This window comes from Hoplias malabaricus, chromosome 13 (genome assembly GCF_029633855.1).
Source record: "Hoplias malabaricus isolate fHopMal1 chromosome 13, fHopMal1.hap1, whole genome shotgun sequence".
Lineage (NCBI taxonomy): Eukaryota > Metazoa > Chordata > Actinopteri > Characiformes > Erythrinidae > Hoplias > Hoplias malabaricus.
Genome location: NC_089812.1, coordinates 22,358,412 through 22,378,411, shown reverse-complemented (window position 1 = coordinate 22,378,411; position 20,000 = coordinate 22,358,412). Strand labels below are relative to the sequence as shown.

At 41.6% G+C, this 20,000-nt stretch overlaps 1 protein-coding gene across 1 annotated transcript in view; it reads right to left on the bottom strand.

Moving 5' to 3' along the window:
- The window catches only part of rarab (retinoic acid receptor, alpha b), a 95,630-nt gene extending 80,844 nt beyond the window's left edge, over positions 1-14,786 (bottom strand). The window contains exon 1 of the mRNA XM_066642086.1: positions 14,550-14,786. The gene's annotated coding sequence lies outside the window, so the exon portion shown is untranslated. The remainder of the gene's footprint in view (positions 1-14,549) is intronic.
- Between the last annotated feature and the right edge of the window lie 5,214 nt (positions 14,787-20,000).

Genomic DNA, 20,000 nt, shown 5'->3' with positions numbered 1-20,000 from the left:
ATAATTTAATGATTTTGATTTCTGAATTCCTGTTTTTTAAACTCCCTATCCCACCAGAGTCCCTCTCTCTCTGCACAGTGGAGTACTTACAGTAACTTTAATGAAGCCTGGAAAACAGATCACTCGGATCAGAGGCAGGTGCTGGAGGAAACTGCAGCCAAAAGTGGCTTGTTGTACATTGGCAAGAAAAACCAAGAGGAAAAAATCCTGCTCTCTGTGCTACGTTAGCTTCGCTGTGGTGGTTTAACTCCGTTTATTTTTCTTAAGCCACAGCAGAGCTCCAACACCCCTCTGAAACGCTGCAGATTTCCAGAATGCAATTTACTTTTTTGGATCAAAAGCAGAAGTGTCCCCAGGCCAAAAGCTCAACGACAATCTGCAGCATCTGGTTCTTTTAACCCAGCTGGCCAACGGACCCGGGACTTATTTATAACCTCTGATACTTTAATATGGTTAATAACTGTCATTGCTCAAAAATGCTTTTCAGTGCGGCGGCGCTGAGCTGGATATTCTCTACTAACAAAAGCAATGAAGGCAGGTTTTAGCTTTAGCACAGGGCTAATAAATCTAAGCTTATAGCGCTTACCTTTTACAAATATTGTAAGATATTAAAAAAAGAAAATAAATGACTTAAAAGTATAGAAAATAGCTCATAAAAACAATAAGCTAATAGCAACCTCTTTGGAAAACATCAACAGCACAGAAACAGCTTAACAACCAACCACTCTGGATACAACAACAGCGAATTAGCAACAACCTGGGATAGTATAGTGTCATCTTATTTTTAGACTGGAAATTCAGCAAATTAAGACCTTGACCTTTGTACAGAATTCTAAGGATATAATAGTGTTTTAAATGTTTGAACTTTGCACTGCATTTCTCCATCAGATGAGAAGAAATGATAGATTTTTCACTTCTGCAAACACACACACACACAAACACACACACCAGCACCACCACCACACCTCTACACACTTAAAACACATAAAAGCACTAAGCTCATCACACACACTGCCCGGATGAATAGCCATAGCACACACACACACACACACACACACACACACACACACGAACACGAACATGTTACACACACGCGATCGCATGCACAGTGCACACACCCACGCACACACACTTTCAACTTCTCTCAACAGAGCATGACTCACAGCTTCAGGGTGAACTCAAATGACCCTAGCTCTCTCTTTCACACACACACACACACACGCACACACACACACACACACACACACACACACACACACACAATTCTGCACGTTTCCCGATGATTTGTCTTCTTTTTTCTAATGTCTTCATTTAAAACACAGAGCTGTCTCAGAGCTGAATGTAAACTGAACGCAAATTATTCATTTCGTAATTATGTTTTTGAAGTAAATATAAATTAAATTTAAAACCACAGCTGTAGCACTAAACCGTGCTTTTTGCGAGGGTGAGTTTTGTGTGGAAGATACTCAGTGTAATTAAGCAGATTACTGTATATAATATTTAAGAAAATAATCAAATGTACAGTAAACCACTCTGTGACTTTAAAGAACCCTAAACTTTATTCTCACACTTGTGAGGGTAAAGTGATGTGGTGTTTCTGGTGTTTCCTGCAGGATCCTGTGGTAATCATAAACACTGTAATCTGGCCACTGGACTCCACCGTTTATTTAACAAGACCAAAACCAACCAGACAACACACACACACACACACACACACACACACACACACACACACCCACAAACACACACACACACACGGGTTTTCCTGTACTGTGGTGCCATTACACGCTTATCCATTCATTTGTGGGGACTTAACCATAACACAGTGTTAACACGCTTCTTCATCTTAAAATGTAATTTAAATTGGGGTCCAGCTTTTGGTCAGTAAAGGGAAATATGTGCACACACAGGTTTGTTTTTCATACGATGCTGGGAGCTGGTTATTCACACACGCGTGCGAAGCAATATACATTTAAATACATATGTATCAATAATACAATAAATTAAAAGCATCTGTAAGTGTAACTGTACCATCACGAACATGGTTTATAAACTTTCATAACAATTTATTTCTTTGAATTTTATTGTGGAGTTGGAAACAATACTCATCCAAAACAACTCATTGAAAAGTCACTGAAGACGATTTGGCCAGGGGTCTCAGCCATGTTTGTATTTGGTTGAAAATGAAAAGGTTATAAGACGTCCCTCTACGTCTAAAATTGGGATCAATGGTCTGAAAAAAGACGGCTAAATTTGACATAAATTAGACGAAACAAACAGAGCCCAATTTTCACCGTCTGTTTTTGGGCTAAGGCTGTGACAGACTGTCACCATTTACTCTTTGCACTGCTGTGATTGTTTGTCTTTTGATGTTCTTTGTGCTGTGTATTATTATTGTTTGATAGTTGGAAAGCCCTATATAAATGCAATGTAAAACACACACAGGCTCGTCTGCTACTGCTCAGGACTTCAGGAGCTGAACACATCACATTAACTCCCAGCCTCATTAGGAAGAGACAGAGGAACCGACCCGTTTTACACTGGGACTAATGTCATGTGAGAATACATAGTTCCTCACGCTAGTATTTCTGGAGGTTCTAGATAGTTGAGGGAGTGGGAATAAAAGCCACAGTGTAAGAGGGCTTCAGAAAGACAACAGTTGGGGCAGATGTTTACTGAAGATGTCACTGTAAAACTTCAACACGCAAAAGAGGGCATAGGATAACGCTGTTACACAGTTCAGACACAACATGAAACACATTCCACACACTTTAAATGCCTGTTTTTAATCTAGAACCGTTAAAAATGTTCATGTAGCACCAGTACACCACTGTGAATCATAATGAACATTATCAGAGAGGCGTTCCTAGTTTCTGCTGCGCTTATGACAAAAACCAAAACTAAACCACACACACACACACACACACACACACACACACACACAGACCACCTACTTAAACCTTCATATTTCAGCAGGGTGGGTGTGTTTGTGCCAAACCAAGCAGATTTTAAACTCTGGGCAGAGAAAAGGGTTTTCCACATACACACACCCACACACACACACATACACATACACACACTCACATCTGTCCACATTTCTGAGTGTGATGATCATATTAACTGTGAAAACTCCCAGAGACCACCACTAATTTGTTTAATTTCCAGTCAAAACAACAATTAAGAACAGGTTCTTTGTTTTTCCGGAGAGGGTTCTGAGGAGATCAGACCTGCCACAGCGAGGAGGACATTTAACCTTCGCAGAACATGACCCAGAAACCTTCAAACCTAAACAGAACTTCATTTCTCAGCCTTCACAGTGTCTTCCTCTTGTCTTTATCCCTGTATCTCCAGGACATGCTCCTTCAGTCTCTAGCCACGCCACCACAGCTCAATCTCAGAAGCTGGTTGGGTTTTCAGTGACGCTGAGGTCAGGGCTCTGGGACTGGACGTCTGTCCATCGCTCTGAGAAACACCAGCATCTTCCTCTTCTCTTCTTTTGTGTCCATTTCCTTTCTTCAGTGCGGGTTGCTGACTTCTGCACTGTGATGTATAGAGAAACTGTACACTATAAGGTGCTCAGAGTGTTAAAGCAAAACTAGGTCGTATTTCTACCTTAAAATTTCAGCTTCAAATTCATTGTGATGCTCCACTGAGCTGTACCAGGGAGAACAGAGCCTCTGTCATTAATACTCAGGTCTCAGCATTGCAGAAACTGCACTATATAACTTCTGGAGGAAGACAGAAAACCACACACCCTCCTTTCTCCTGCCCCTTCATTTCAGGACAGTGCTGTAAAAGTGAATCATATTCTGCAGCTGCAGAGGGAGCCCAGGAGCAAAAACACTAAATCTTACTTACCTAGCAGTCCTTCTGTCTAAACAGAAACATGTCTAAGTCCTACAACGTGACTGCCAGCCTGCAGGCGTCTCCTCAGAGCCACTTCCTGTCCCGGTGCCAACGCCACGGCAACACTTCCTGTCTGAGGCCAGCCCTCAGGATATCCCCTGTCTCCTGCCACAGTTAAAGTCACGTGTGGACAACACCCACCGAGAGCTAAGACACTTCCACAGCCAGCGAGATACAAACGGACCCTAGACATCTGCTTGCAGTCCATAAGCATTTTGACAGCACCTTTAAACTCAAGACCAATAGAAACGCTCCGAAATTACTCTGAATAATCTTTCACATTGACTTCCATTAAAAGTTAAGAAGGTATTTCCTTGTCCTGCACAGTAATTATTTTGGAGATACGTGTTCGTTTATTCGGACAGCGACGTCATTCAAGACCAATCATGTGCCAGAAAAGAACTGTGTATGTGCCACATTTGGCCAAATATTCACGGCTCTCTGTGCAGCAGGGTCAGAGGAGTCCAGATTTTGACTTTTTCGGTCCAAGCTTTTTGTTGCTTAAGCTTTACAATTGCTTCTTTCACAAACATGACTTGTTTTACCAAAGGGAGGGGTTTGTGCTAATAATGTGTGAGGGAGGGGTTTCCATAAGCTCCACCCACATTCACCAAGGACACCGAACAACAGGAAAAGACACAAGAACTGCAAGAAATGTCGCGGTGCATGTGGCTCTGAGTCATCTACTGCATTGTTTCACAACAAAGAAGTGCTTCAGTCATGAGTACCTCACCATGTTATACATCAGACTCCCTGAAGTTTCTGGACACCTGCTCGCCCTGCGTTTCTCCTGAAATGGAGGGCAGTGATCTGGAGTTTGGTCCCTCTTTTGAGAGCTCTTCAGGGAAGACGTTGGAAGATTGTTCTGGGGTTTTGATGGCAGCCACAGCAGCACGAGCGAGAGTTTTTTTTTTTTTATTTTAACGCAATTACTTTTACTTCAATAATTATTACAGCAAAATCAATATATCATCCTCATGTATGAACACTGTTCCACACTTCATCTGTTCCAACAAGCCCCCCCCACAAGAAAAAAGAAGAAACAAAAAACACATTTAGATTGAACTGAAAATGTACAAAATACAGCCTCCACTGCTTTAGATGTTTTGAAATGTCAGGCAGAGAACTTATAGTATGAAATGACCGGCTCTCTGCACTTCTAGTGATAAACAAACACTCTCTCTCTCACTCACACACACACACACACATGCAGAGGGTCTTTTCTGATGAAAGCGACTCTTCAAAATGTCCTAAATGAAACACTGAACTGACAGCAGCGCCCTGAAGTGAAGGTCTGTCTGTGACAGATGCTGTAAATAATGTATGTCAAAATATCGGGAATGTGTTTAAATATCATATCACAGTTATTGAAATATTTTCAATCATAACAAAAATAGATATTGGATTTTTGTCCAGCACTACATAAAATGAAACTATGGAGCAGAGGCGCAGAGGCTAAGGTCGCCATGCTCTAAACCAAGCATCGGCAAGAGGGGTGTAACGACTCTCAGCACTGGGCTGTGGAGCAGTGGAGCCAGTGCCTCTGGGACAAGCTGAAGTGCCAGAAACAATCATCCAACATCAGCACCTGATGTCACTAAAGCTCTCATGGCTGAATGCCATCAGTTCCTCACAGCAGATGTTCTAGAATCAGTTTGTGAAGATACAGCGTAGTTCAGTGATCAGTGGTGTGTGTATTTCTGCTTGAGTGAAGCAGCACCGTGAGTGTGTGTGGAGGAGTGTTTTGAGGAATGTAGTGTGTGTGCAGGATTGCATCAGTCGGTGAGGAGGAGGAGGAGGAGGAGGAGGAGGAGAAGGAGGAGTGTGTTGAGGGAATAGATGTCACACACTCCAGAGGAACAAGCTGCAGATACACACTCAAGCAGAGGTTACACCATCAACACATCTGCACCAGCAACACACACAGAGTCAGACCCAAGCTGTGTCCCAAACCGTTCCCGATTCACTACATAGCGCACTATTTTGGGGTTCGGCCATATTGTTGTAGTGTCTAAAAACATAGTGGACCATTTTTAGTGCACACAAACTATCACCATCCCACAATGCACCGCAACAAGTACACACTTAAAAATTAGGGTTCTTTATTAAAGGACGTGGTTCTCTATAGGACCCCGAATACTGAACAAGGAACCTTTGTAAATGATTAAAACGTTCTTTGCATCATGAAGGGGTTCTTCAGATTGATGGAGAATGTGCGATAAATGGTTCTACACAGCACCTTTTAGAAAAAGTTCTATACAGCACCCAAAAGGGTTCTTCTGTTGTTACAGGCTTGACGTGTTAATAATAAAGGAACAGTTCTAGTATCATATAGAACCCTTTTCTAAAAAGTGCTGTATAGAACCATTTATAGCATATTCTCCATCCATCTGAAGAACCCCTTCATGATGCAAAGAACTTTTTAATCATGCACAAGGTTCCTTGTTCAGTATTCAAGGTCCTATAGAGAACCATTCGTTTTAATACAGAACCCTTATAGAACCATCATTTATAAGTTGGAGAGCAGATTCCCATAATCCACTGCGGTGTTTGGTAAAAACATGCAAGAGGACGTGTCCAAAAGCATTGACTACCCTCCTCCTGAATGTGCATTTTGGTCAAAGTCAAATATCAAAATATGCCTTTTAGTTCCACGAAAAAAAAAAAAAAAAGATCTACAGGTGTGTGTGAGTGGGTGAAACTGCCACAGGTGTGTGTGAGTGGGTGATGACCTGAGCCCAGTCGTTCAGGGTAGGCTCCGGACCTGAACAGGATGAAGTGGTAACAATGAATGAATGAAATATTTAACTGTAACAGAAAATGCTTAAAAGTAAACACTGACTCCTTCACTGAGTCTCAGCCCGGCTTCAGAGGGAAACATAAAGCTGTCACACTTCAGAAGAGAGTCCCACCCTCACAGGAAATAAACCCACCTACATCCTCTGTCCCTCTCTCTCCCATTATAAGCAGCTCCACTAAGGAAGTGAGCACCTTTCTGATCACCTTAAAGATTACTGACCGACTGTGTGTGAGATTATATGTAGTAGTGATGGGCTGGTCCACGTTTTTGTATCGACACAGACACAGATTCCAATACTTTAATATAATTTGTTTATAGTTCTTTCTAGAAACTCAAGGACATGTTACAATCCACAAAGAACACCATTTCACCATGAGGCTGGAAGTGACCTCACAGCACTTATTTTCAGAAGAGAAAACACTCTAATGCACTGGATTAAATGCATTGTAAAGGAATTTATTATATATTTATTTATTTATGTTAGATTTCTAACTGATTTCTGCAGTTAGCGTTGTCCTGGAGAGCTTTAGAGACATTCAGTGATACCTACCTATGGAGCAGGAATAAAGCAACATCCTCAACTTGGTTCAGACTTTTCAGCACTTGGAATCTCTCTGTTGTCTAAAAATACTCCAGATGGCATTTCACGGCCATGAGCAAAGAGAGAGACTAGCATACGGGACCGAGACACTTAGTTTTTTTTTATTTTACCTCGTTTACAGACACTGGGGCTTTGTAAACACATTAGACCAGTTTTCAGCGCAAACCGACTGGACAACCGCACACGGAGAGGAAACATCCTCAGAATTTTATGAAAAGTGTTTATTCACTCACTCAGTTGCCGCCAGAAGTCGCTATGAGTGTAATGTAAAATGTGGAATGGAATCTGGATTGGTAAGTCCCCTCTGTCCGATTTCCAATGAGAGATTGATGTCAATATCAGACGGACACGTTTTTAATATTTTTTCCTGTTTCCTGGGTTCAGTGCAGCACAGTGAATAGGTTTAACGACAGGTTGTAAATGTGGGCCGGGCGCCCTGAATCAGTGTGTCACAGTGATACTGTCATACTCCCCACACACACAGCCTAGGGTTTATAGTGGTGTGTGTGTGTGTGTGTGTGTTGACCCTGATCACAGAGCTGTCAGAATGTGAGGGTAGAAGGATGTATAAAGTGGAATGACATTCAGAAGTGAGAAGCACTTAGTGGTAGTGTGAAGCAAAAAGAAAGGGACCTCTCTCTCTCTCTCTCTCTCTCTCTCTCTCTCTGTGTGTGTGTGTGTGTGTGTGTGTGTGTGTGTGAAGGAGAGAGAGAGAGAGAGAGAGAGAGAGAGAGAGAGAGAGAGAGAGGGAGCATCAGTGTGAGTCTTAACACTCCAAATAATCCACAGCCTTTATACCTTCCCACACCTCTTTGTAAACTCAGTTATTTCTCACTCAGAATCATTAAAACAAGCAGAGAATCCACACTTAATGCCAAGTGTGGGCTAGAGGGGTGTAAAGAGGGGTATAATCCTCTTCATCAGAACATCAGGATCTGAACTCACTGGTGTTCATGTGGCCTCCATCAAATCCTCACAACAATGTTCCAACATATAGCATACAGCCTTTGCTGAAGAGTACACACACAAAGACACACACACACACACACACACACACACACACACACACACACACACACACACACACACACACACACACACACACACCTTCCTACAAAGCTTATCAGATGCTGACACTGTGGTTGTGCGTGTGAGTGATGCTGATATCACACTGATAACAATAACACAGATTAACTCATGTCCTGGAAATATTCAGTTCAGGTCATGAGTGTGTTCCTCATCACACAGATGTATATTTACTCTGATAAAACTGTGCAGTTAAAGTATCTTTAAGCATGAGCTCCTCCGGTCCTGAGAGAGTGGGCTGTGGTCTTTGTGGACGTCTCTGTGTCCAGCATCTCTCAGAACAGGAGCTGAAATGTGAACACCTCCGTTTTTCTCGTTCTGGATCATTCTGGTCTGAGATAAACAGCTACAGCTCCAGAGTCAGTGCTGCGACCCCATCACAAACACACCGTCGCACACAGAGAAGAGGATTAGAGACTGAATATTAAATAAGGATGGAAACGATACTGAGAAATATAGAAACTCAATTTGGCTGAAATTCTACAAGTTAACAAGCAATGGAAGCTTGTGTTTTTTTCAGGTGTAAGTCGGGTGTTTTTTGTGAGATCCAACTCCTCCCTTGACTTTGGTTGGGTTCATGTGATTATGTGGGAAGTTTAAAAAATTGAATGTTGTCAAGTTCTTTTAAATGATGTCATGTTGATTTTACTCATTCTACGTGTGTTTTTAAAGGAACACTACACAAGATTTGGGATTTTAGCTCCTGGACACCACCTACAGTTACTGAGTGTAATTGCCTTTTACAGAAATGTCCTGAAATCAAGGTATGATGGGGATAGCTTTGGTGTGGAATTCTACCCTATTCCATAAGTTACATAGTGCAGTCTCGCCAGTGCTGAGGCCGGAGTAGCAAGGACAGAGGCTCTATTCACCCTGTTATTTTAAGGTTAAATACTATGTGGTGTTCCTTTAAACACAAATATAGCAAAACAATGTGTGTTCATTGTAGTTATTATTATTATAATTGTAAGTTATTATGTGATATATTACTGTTAATGGATTGTTCCATGTTGAAAATAGTGTTTACATCACAACTCGGGCAGTTTGTGAGGCATAAAAATTTCAATGTAACCGACTCCAGCTTTTAAAAGGTTGTTAATGTGGCGCATTCTGGTGGAAAACTGTAAACTGACACGACTTGAATGCAACATTATTCCTTAGTTAGCCTTGTTCTGTCACTATACGTAGTTTACTGTGTACTTTAGCAGAGTGTAATGATAATAACATGGTAAGGTTTTGACCAAACAGAGAAGAATGAGAGAAACCAGGAGGATGTGATCAAGCAGTGTGGCTAAATTGGCACAAAGTGTCTCTGTGAATAAAAAAATAAATAAATACAAAGTGAAAGAGCCACAGTAAAGTGGCATTTTGCAGCATTTTGAGGAACAAACTTCCAATGATGCACTCATTCCTCTTTCTACTGCCGACAATAGCCCTCAGGAACTTCCCCTTTAATGCCATGCTTCAGTAAACAGTTCTGATCAGGTCTTTTCACTGGGTCGCATAATGGTGTCTATATTGTACAATTTGGACAGCATTCAGGCGTTAACAACAAGCTAATCATGTTTCTGTATATGCTAATTTATGTGTGTCCATATTGTTAGACACCACTCTGTGAAACTGGGTCAGAAACGATATAACTGATAATGGCTGAACACTCCCACACAGTTTGGTAATTTAGGCATGCAGGTAGCACCACGCTAACTGGTGTGTCATGTGATTCTGGAGCTAGTTAGCCAAATTAGCCTCGTAGCTCCAGAGCAATTCTATGAAAGCAGGTTTCTTGTGAATAAACCGTTCATAAAATTAAATTTTCATAAATATATTCATCGTATTTACAAATTTTGCCTGATATGGGTTGGGTTGTGTCTAGAACCCACCCTGGACATGTCATCAAAGCACAATGAAACCTTAAACCTGACTTATTTACACAATATGTTTGAAAATGTACTGATCCTGGTATTCCTAATCCTCCAAATAAGACTCATTCCAGAGGAAGAATAATCTCTGTAGAGATCAGAAGGATATACAAAGAAGACTTTTATGCATTATCTCCTGCTGCGCAAATGTGTCTCCTGAGATCCCAAACTTCTCATGTGTCTCCCTTGAGTTTCACTGGAGATCTCAGTAAAGTAAAAATGACAGACTTGCCAGATGAACTAAACCCTACTCTCACATTACTCTCTCCCATCTTTCATTTCTCCTTTATGTCTCATTCTGTCTCTCATAAGAAAGTTTAGGAGCATCACCACAATGTCACCTGAGGAGTTATAGAGCAACACACGAGCACTTTATATTTCCTCTGGGATAGGTTACGAATAACATTCTCCGGGTGGTGGTGCTGTCGATTAGGGCTGAAATCATTCCTCGAGAAATATATATGACAATATACAGCTCACCATGTTATGCACAGATGATTATTACTGTCACACAAAGCGATTTTTGGCACAAATCACAAAACAGAGAGAGAAAACAGCCAGGGCACACAAAAAATACAGCCCAGAGAAAAAGACAGAATGTATGAGAAGTTTGACAACAATTCAGCGGAAAAACTCTGTGCAAACTGTCTACTGTAAAACCAAACTAGCCAAGCACAATCACAATAAATACTTCAGTATCTGAGCAGGAAGCACTTAGTCTACACACCCACTTCTGTAGTTTAAAGCAATAGTGCGCTGTCAGAAAAAAGGTATGGTACAGGTACATCATTGTCACTAAAGCTACAGACGTGTTTGGAGCTGGAATTCGGGTTTATTTTTTTTCTTACTAAAGAACAAAAGCTGAGAGGCTAACGTTGTTAACAACAACTAAAACCTTAGTCAGCCAAATACGTAGCTCAATTTATAATACATCACTGGTATCACATCTCAGGTCTCAGTAAATTTATCACAGATTAGTGGATGTGTTTTAAGACGCAGTGTGACTCAGTGAGACCTGTGACACACTCCACTGCAACAGGCAGCAGTTTCAGTCGCCGGCAGTGCTGCTATTCTCAAAGCTGAGGCAAATTTAAAGAATGACCTCAGATTCTTTAGATACTTTCACACACATAATCCCTGTCACTAAACTGATTATAAAGTTGGGATTTATTTATTTATATACTTGTTTCTGTATTTTAAGAAAAAGTTTTCTTTAAATCCCAGAATGCATCATGGTAGGTAAATGGGTGATAATACTAATGTATGCAATATAAGCCATAACAGCATATTTATTTTCCAATAAAAGAAAGCAATTTTTTGTTTTAAGAGGCCTTTTGTGTATTTACTACTGCTCTTTAATAAAGCAAAAATATTTCTTATCCAAAGAATCAATGGAATAACCGTAGAGTACTTTATTTAAGCATCCTTCTTTTAAAGTGCTCATTTGCCCTGAGTAAATTCAGGGCATTAGTGCACATTGTGGTCTCAGGATGATTCAGTGTGTTCTAACACACGCTGGCACAGTTCGCTGCGATGGCAAACACAGCACACCCAAGCAGATAGTAATCTAGAGACATGGAAACTTGTCTAGTCAGAATATTTCAGTGTGTCACAAGCTCAGTGTATGTCACAAAAACAATCTTGACAAGTGTGGAGGGTATACATTTCACAGCAAAATGAAATTCGTCTTCTTTTTTAATTTAATGTAATTTGTACATAACTCAGAAGGTTTTTGGTCACCCCCCACATCATGAATGTGTCACAGTGTAGCAGGCTAATTATATTTAACATTAACCTCAAAAAGGGAAAATAATTCTCTCAAAAATAAAAAAACGTTTCACTTGTAGTTTAATACAGGGTTCGACATTACTGCTCTACGGAGTCTGAAACTAAACATAGTGTCACAGGAATTAACTGAAGTGGAAAAGCTAATTAGCTAGTACCAAGCTAACACCCTAGCCTCATGTACAGCACATTTGCCAGTATCCACAGGCTAATACACTGGCAAAAAATATATACATACTGGCCACAAGCTAATGTGTTAGACCTAAGATCATATTTCAGCCCCAAGCTAACCCACTGTATACAAGCTTAAATATGTAAATGTTCTTTTTTATTATTATTTTATTGGAATATTCATGATTATTACTTTTACTACAGTAGCCAAAATCTAACGCAAAGAATGATACAATAAAATATGATGGAATATGATGTATAGTATTTTACATCCCTTCAGACAACCTGACAATATACATATCCATATAGTTTTTCAGTCCAGGGGATATAAAACTTTTTTTACAGTGCAACCCACAAACTCTCTTAATAATCCAGCTATAACTGAATATTGTGTAAATTTGCTATTGCATTTCTATAGCAGCAGTGTCTGGAGGAAGATAGTTCCTAAATAAACAAGCATCAGTCAGCAAAATAATTCTGATGCTATAGAAACTGCAGTGCTGTGCAGGAGAATCGGATGAGACAGATGTACAGTAGATCAGTCCATACAAGCCCCGTGTTTGCAGAAGCGAAACATCTACAGCCAATCAGGCACAAGCTCCAGATTTAAGAACTGTCCACTGACTCTTCCCATAACATCCAGTGGAGCCAATGAGACACAAGCTCCTGATTTAGTATCAGTTCACTGATGACTCCTTCCATAAGGTCCAACGGTTCTAAAATGCAACCGATACAGATTGATCCACAGAAAAAAAAACATCTGTATTAAGGGAGTACTGAGCACGTACAGCAGCGGGAACCAGCAGCGCCCCCTACAGTTCTAAGTTCGGTCTCTCTGCGGAATTGTGAAGTCATACGATGCCTGCAACCACACTGCTTTAGTAGGGTTACACATCAGTTTGATTTGATGATGTATTTTTGGAGAACCAACCTAGTGAACCCCTGGGACACAATCAATACCCCCAAGGGAGCCAAAAATTCCAAATTAAGCACCACTGCTATAGCGCAACTCTGAAAAAAAGAAGTCTGTTGACTTTGGCCAAACAACCTCATTAGCCATTCCCTTTGACCTACATTCAGACTCTTTTTCTGTGTATGAATCTTTCGTCGTTCCCCAGCTCACTCTGTTCTCTCTGTTAATCAGATCTTCTGCCAAATGACTGAATTATCTTTAACTGGAAAACAACAACATGCTGCTGAGCCAAATGCTTCCTCTCAGTCCAGCTCCAAATGCCAAGCCTGGATTCATTCACATGTCACCGCAACACGAGGGAACTGAAGTTAAACGAGTGTCAATATTTACATCCGTCGCTGAGCTCTAAGAACTGCATGTGGATTATCCTGAATATCCACTCCAACCAGTCAGACTAACACACACACAATTCCATTTCATGCATTGTGGGGACATTACTTCACTTACAGTGTGAACCTTTCAGAATTTTACCTAAATTTAAGTTAAAGAACAACAACAACAAAAACTCCTTTTTTCCATGTATTAACCCAGTATATTGTACAGTTTTACTAGATTTACTGACAGCATCCAAACAGCACTCTGTTCTGCTCAGTTCATATCATTCTACACTTTTTGGAGGATTAAATCAGCAGAGGCAGGAACTCAGATTGTTTCTTAATGTCTCTGCACTGAAACTGTCTGTAGGAGTAAACAGTTCTAGCTGGTATGTGTCAGTATTTCAGTGCTGTAACTGTATGTAAGAGTAAAAGGCTGCATCCGGTGTGGGTCAGTATTTCAGTACTGTAACTGTATGCAGGAGTAAACGGCTGTAGCTGGTGTGCATCAGTATTTCAGTGCTGTAACTGTATGTAAGAGTAAGCGGCTGTAGCTGGTGGCTGTCCTCTTTTTTCTATCCATCTATTATTTTATTATTTTCATTGCCTGTTCCACATCTCTCTCCACACTTCTCTCTCTCTCTCTCTCTCTCTCTCTCTCTACCTGCTTGCTCTACTTACCACAATTTCTATAACACACTTTATCTTTCCATTATTTTCCTTTTCTACTTCCTTCCTTCATCTCTACAAACACACTATATTTCCCTCTTTCTTTCCTTCTACCTCTATTCTTTTTTCTCGTCCCATTTTCTTCCCTCTTCTGTTGTTTGCGTCTCTTCTACCGTTCCCCTCTCTCTCCATTCTGTGCTCATTCTCTATTCTCCCTATACACAAACGCTCTACACACTCTCTTTTTCTTTCTCTCTCTCTCTCTCTCTCTCTCTCTCTCCTCTATGCTACCTGTCATCACAGTATTGTCATCGCTCGCGCTTACCTGTTGGCTCCTCCCCCCGGCGAGCGCGGTTCTGCAGCTCCGTTTTTCTTGTCGTTTTCCTCCTCTTTTCTCTCTCTCTCTTCAGGGCGCGTGTTCCAGATCATCCGGTGATCTACTGAAGCCCCCTCGCCTTCGTTTTTCTCCGCGTTTCTGCTTCGGAGCGGAGACTCCCACAGACAGCAGCGGCGCGAGCAGCAGCAGCAGCCATCGCGGTCACGTGCTCACTGCTCGGAAAGATGCCAAGTAGGTCACACCCACAATGTTAACCAGTAACGCCCACACGTGCCGCCCTTAACCCATAACCCGCCCACTTCTGTTTTGGGGGTGAGGAGGTGATTAAAAAACATATTTACAGCGTTTTACCTTAATGTCACAACAAAGAGATGCAGATAAACAGAGAAATAAAACAAACTCAATGACAAGATGCATTTTTAAATGATAAATTAAAATATTAATACAGGAGATATAATAACAATACATAACATCATTCTGTGACAAAAATGTATGAATAAATCAAATAAAATTAAAAAAGTTTTTAAAAAGTAAACAATTACAATGTAATATACAGGACATTTTTAATCAGATTTTTAAATGTATAAAGTTTTGGGACAATTTTTTTTGCTGTTGTTTGCGGATTATTTCACGATTATTTTAAGATTTTTTTATGAACATTTAAAGGCTATTTCTGGGAAAATTTAGGAATAATTCAGGAGAATTATTTCTGGAATATTTCAGGAATATTAAAAAAAAACATTCAGGATTATTTCAGGGCTATTTCAGGTCTGTTTCGTGGCTATTCTCAGCCATTACTCAGCCTGTTGTCATGGGTGTTGCTCCAAGGACAGTTTTCCCTGTCTGCAGTTCTGTGGTTTTGTAACGGAGCCAAACGCATGGACGCTGCCAGGGCCTTTCATCCAGAAGATATCATATCATCCTCAGAGCGGCTGTGTTCACACTGACACTAACCAGAGAGCATCGAGCTGAGCTTCCAGACTGCTCAGTGTACTTACAGTCATACAGATCCCACTTAAATCACATCTGTATTACACTGCTTCATAGCAAACATTCATTCGCAAGCGACATTAAAAAAAACAGACCTACAAACATTTCACAATTAAAAACTGGATCCCACTGAAGGGAATATTGTGGACTCAGTGACGGTGAATGGAACCAGGCCTCACCACCAACAAGCAGCCGACCTCCACCAGTCTGAAGGGATTTTAAAAGGTGGTGGGGCCAGTAGCAATTCTAAACTATTAAACAACATGTCAAACAATGTCTCAGACACCAGAAGTATCTTCTGAACCGTGTCCTATATTCAAGGTCTGTGAGGGGCTTTTAGTGAAGGACAGTTACATTCACCATCACTGTTCACTATTATTTTAGGTGTAAAAACAAGTTTTAAATCATTTCTGTGTAACATACAATTGCAGTGGGTCAGCACAGTGGCGCAGCAGGTAGTGTCTTTGTCACAGCTCCAGGGTCCTGGAGGTTGAGAGTTCGAGTCCGGCTCCAGGTGACTGTCTGTGAGGAGTGTGTTCTCCCCTTGTCCACATGGGTTTCCTCCAGGTGCTCCGTATTCTTCCCACAGTCCAAAAACACACGTTGGTAGGTGGATTGGTGACTCAAAAGTGTCCGTAGGTGTGAATGTGTGAGTGTGTGTGTGTTGCCCTGTGAAGGACTGGTGCCCCCTCCTGGGTGTGTTCCTGCCTTGCGCCCAATGATTTCGGGTCTGCTCTGGACCCACCGCGACCCTGAACTGGTTAAGGGTTACAGATAATGAATGAATGAATGAAGTCAGTTTATGGTGTCGTATTAAATCACACCTCAGCTTACATTTTTTGCATTCATGTATTTTTTTATTTTCTTGTTTGTTATGTTTTAATTTGTTTTCATTCGATTTTAGTGGCTTTTAAATTGTTTTAAAATTTTAATTCTGCTTCTGTGACTTTTCTCTACCTTTATTTTCACAATACTTCATTTTTAGGTTATTTTTGTTTAATAAAAAGACAACTGTGATCTTTAATACAACAGTCACCATAAAATAAGAAAAGAGCAGGAGAATGTTTGAATTCAGAATTACAGTCATATGTTACACAAAAAAAACGCTTTAAAACTTAATTGTACAATAATTTCTCTCCCTCTCCGTCTCTGTGTTTACATCTTAACATCTGAATTATGCAGAGGACTGAAAAAGAGGTGAACACGCCTTTGCAGTGGTTGCTGCGTGATGAAGTCAGTGAACGTTTTCTCTAACAGCGAGGTGGAGATAAGGCCGAAGTCAGCTCAGATGTTTCTGTGCCTGGTTTAAATCCTCCTTGTTTTTACGGAATGTAGAAACTCTAGAGGAATGTGGAGGTGTTTCGACTGGGGCTTTACTCCTCCTGCTCCAGTGGGCCTCCTCTTTTCCCCCCCCGTTGTTTAATTGCACAGCGTCTGGGCTTAGGCCTCTTCCTCAGCCTTTGTTTTTACTGAGAATGACCCGAACTATTGATATTTTGACGGGTCACAAGACTTGACCAGGGGAAATGAGCTGGAGCAAAGATCCTATCAGGGGCTGGGAAAGAGCTAGTGCTGGTTAGCTTCGCCACTACTTCAAAGAGGATGGCCTTAGTCTCTCTCTCTCTCTCTCTCTCTCTCTCTCTCTCTCTCTCTCTCTGACTGTGTAAATATCAGTATCTGTAAAATCTCCAGCTGCAGCAGAGATCACATTTGTTTTTATCCGACTCACGACGGCAGCTCGTAAAATTACACCGTGGTTTTTTGAAGAGGTTCAAACGCTCCTTGGATCGGTGGCTGACGAAAGAATCCAGCGAGAGCTGGACGCTGCAACATGGAAGGAACAAACTCTACTGAACTGTCTGAACTGATGACGGAGCTGTGTTCAGTCCCAAACAACAACAACACGCCAATACACCATGAGTAAACACTGCTTAACGTTACCGCCGCTGTGGTTGTGTTTTCCAAAGTCCGCTGTTCCCCTTAGAGACAATGTTTTGAGACGACACCCGATACATTTCTGGGGGCAGCTGTGGAAGTGGAAAACCAACCAGGGCCCAAACAGAGAGCAGAGTCCAGTAGAATCTGGTAGGGTCCAGTAGAGTCAGGACCATGGAGTGGAAAAGCACATCTTTACTCATGATTTAAAATCAACAGCATTTCATACCATTTCAACAATATTTCTGATCAAGTAGGAGACTTTAACTCACGCTGACCTTGTCCAGCACAGAGTAAACACTCACCTGTTCACCACTTAATGGATTTAAGATCAACATTAAACAGAAGAAGAATCTTCTAAATGAAATAAATAAAATGCAGTCAATTTTAGAATTAAATGCTAACAGAAAACATTTTATTCTTTTGCATTTATTTAGTTTGGTTTTGTGCACCCACTCCCTGTATTTTGGAGCGAGCCACGCGGTCCTCACTCTCACGTCCCTCTTCATCAGTGGACACTGGACATTAGTTCTTCATCAGTGGACACAGGACGCTGTCGGCGGGATGTTTCTGGTTGGTGGGCTTTTCTCAGTTCAGTTTAGACACTCAGGGGTTTAAAACTCCAGCAGCACAGCTGTGTCTGATCCATCATAGTAATTTTAATAATAAAAATAACAATACTAAATGTTCTAATAAACTCTACGTAAACGTTTATCTTTGTGTAAATGATGCTAAACCCACTGTGTCTCTTTAGAGAGCCCCAGCGCTGTGCAGGTTTGTGTTTGCAGGACGTCCTCCCTGCAGCGGTGTACAGTGAGGCCTGCTCCGTTGTCTGAGAGCGTGTGGGAAGCCATGAGGAATGTTTTAAATGACTTCCAGATGTGGGCAGTGGCCAGGGTTAACCCTTTACACACCACAGACAAAGCTCTGATAAACTCTCTGATTGGATGATAATGAAGTGATGTCTCTGTGTAAAACTGTGTCTAGAGCCATGAGTGACATGAGTGAATTCATTGAATAAAGACAGATCAATAAATGAGTGACTGGGTGAGTGTGTGAAACTGTCCAGAGGTGGGAGTGGGTGAGTGACAGAGTGAGTTTGTGAAACTGTCCACAGGTGTGAGTGACAGGGTGAGGTGTGAGTGACTCAGTGAGTGTGTGAAACTGTCCACAGGTGTGAGTGACAGGGTGAGGTGTGAGTGAATGGGTGAGGGTGAGAGACTGTCTGCAGGTGTGAGTGACAGGGTGAGGTGTAAGTGACAGGGTGAGGTGTGAGTGACTAAGTGAGTGTGTGAAACTGTCCACAGGTGTGAGTGACAGGGTGAGGTGTGAGTGACAGGGTGAGGGTGAGAGACTGTCTGCAGGTGTGAGTGACAGGGTGAGGTGTGAGTGACAGGGTGAGGTGTGAGTGAATGGGTGAGAGTGAGAGACTCTCTGCAGGTGTGAGTGACAGGGTGAGGTGTGAGTAAATGGGTGAGAGTGAGAGACTGTCTGCAGGTGTGAGTGACAGGGTGAGGTGTAAGTGAAAGGGTGAGGTGTGGGTGACTAAGTGAGTGTGTGAAACTGTCCACAGGTGTGAGTGACAGGGTGAGGTGTGAGTGACTGGGTGAGGGTGAGAGACTGTCTGCAGGTGTGAGTGACAGGGTGAGGTGTGAGTGAATGGGTGAGGGTGGGAGACTGTCTGCAGGTGTGAGTGACAGGGTGAGGTGTGAGTGACTGGGTGAGGGTAAGAGACTGTCTGCAGGTGTGAGTGACAGGGTGAGGTGTGAGTGAATGCGTGAGTGTGAGAGACTGTCTGCAGGTGTGAGTGACAGGGTGAGGTGTGAGTGACAGGGTGAGGGTGAGAGACTGTCTGCAGGTGTGAGTGACAGGGTGAGGTGTGAGTGACTGAGTGTGTGTGTGAAACTGTCTACAGGTGTGAGTGACTGTGTGAATAAGTGACTGGGTGAGTGTGTGAAATGTGTGAGCTTTACTTTTCTCATGATGAAAACTTGCCTTAGACAGGAAGTCCTTATACCTTATAAGTCCTTATAATTATCAGACTTAATTTTAAATCTAGCTAACTTTCCAGTTAAACCTGGTTCAGCAGCAAAAAATCTTGGTGTCATAATTGACCCGGATTTATCATTTGATCAACACATAGGTAGTATCACTAGGACAGCTTTTTTACATCTTCGCAATATTGCTAAGATTAGAAATGCCTTATCCCTCCAGGACGCAGAAACATTAGTACATGCCTTTATTACTTCAAGGCTTGACTACTGTAACGCACTAATGTCAGGATGCACCAGCAGCAATTTAAGAAAACTTCAACTAGTTCAAAATGCTGCAGCTAGGGTCCTCACTAAAACTAGAAAATTTGAACATATCAGCCCAGTTTTATCATCACTTCATTGGCTGCCTGTTAAATTCCGCATTGACTACAAAATTTTGTTATTAACATATAAAGCTCTACATGGGCTTGCTCCTGAATATCTTCAAGATACAATTTCCTATTATGAGCCTCCACGTTTA